Here is a 1,122-nt window from a genome sequence, read left to right on the forward strand (position 1 = left end):
TATATATATATATATATATATACACACACACTGTATATACAGTATATATTCTTTACACAAATACAACATAGCAACAGGGCACTCTTATCAATCAGAGCCTGACCGATAAAGGATTTTTAGGCTGATATGGATACAAATATTTGGTGATATAAAAATCTGATATTCTAAAAAAAAAACCTGAAACGCTGAAAACTTAAGTGTCCATTACTTATTTGTAGTTATTTATGAGTCCTCACTAAAATAATATGCTAATATAATATATATGCATTATAAATGCCGATACCAATAGTTGCCTAAAATGCCTAACATCGTCCCGCCGATATATCGGTCTGGTTCTATTATCAATGTTAGAAATGCAGCACTGGAATTCAAAAACTACACTGGACGTTCCGTGCTATAGCAGAAGACACCTGCCCCTGGAGATGCTTGCCAATTTAGTGAACCACAATGGCAAGCCATCAAAGACATCTGTAGTGCTTGCTCTATGCTAGAAGTGTAACTATCTTCCAGTCCATTTTTTTTGTTAACCCCTAAAACAATTGGATCAGCAGGCTTTGTGGATTTTCCATCAAAAAGGTTGAAAAAGTGCCAGCTATGAGGCATCATGTCCCTCGGCCCTTTTGGCCCCGTTTCCTCTCTAGTCTAGCCATGCCTGACAAGCCATTAGAAGACCTGTCTGCCTGCGGCAGTGAATGGGCCATACTCCAGAGGACACAGGGAGTCAGATAAGGCTTAAATCATGAGAAGACAGCAGCAGAGGCCTTCACTTTTCATTTACAAACTATGCTGAGCAATGAAAGGGACAGGCTATCTGCTCTTCCATTAAACCATTTTCTTTAAAGTTGAATTGATCATTGGGTCAGTTGTCAACTATTAATTAATTGCCAACTATTTTGGTAATAAATTAATCAGTTTGAGTCATTTTTATTTTTCAAATTCTCTAAATCCAGCTTCTTAAATGTAAATATTTTCCGGTTTCTTCACTCCCATATGACAGTTAACCCTCCTGTTGTTCTTGGGTCAATTTGACCCATTTTCAAAAAGTTCCTTTATCAGAAATTTTGGGTTTTGCCACAAACAAAATAATGTGTATAGTTCCATAAAACCTTTTTTTTTTTTTTT

General features: G+C 36.4%; 1 protein-coding gene across 1 annotated transcript in view; it reads right to left on the reverse strand.

The window, feature by feature from the left end:
* The window catches only part of tmtc2b (transmembrane O-mannosyltransferase targeting cadherins 2b), a gene marked incomplete at its 5' end in the record, with an annotated part of 115,741 nt that overhangs the window by 67,685 nt on the left and 46,934 nt on the right, over window positions 1-1,122 (reverse strand).

This window comes from Etheostoma spectabile, chromosome 8 (genome assembly GCF_008692095.1).
Source record: "Etheostoma spectabile isolate EspeVRDwgs_2016 chromosome 8, UIUC_Espe_1.0, whole genome shotgun sequence".
NCBI lineage: Eukaryota > Metazoa > Chordata > Actinopteri > Perciformes > Percidae > Etheostoma > Etheostoma spectabile.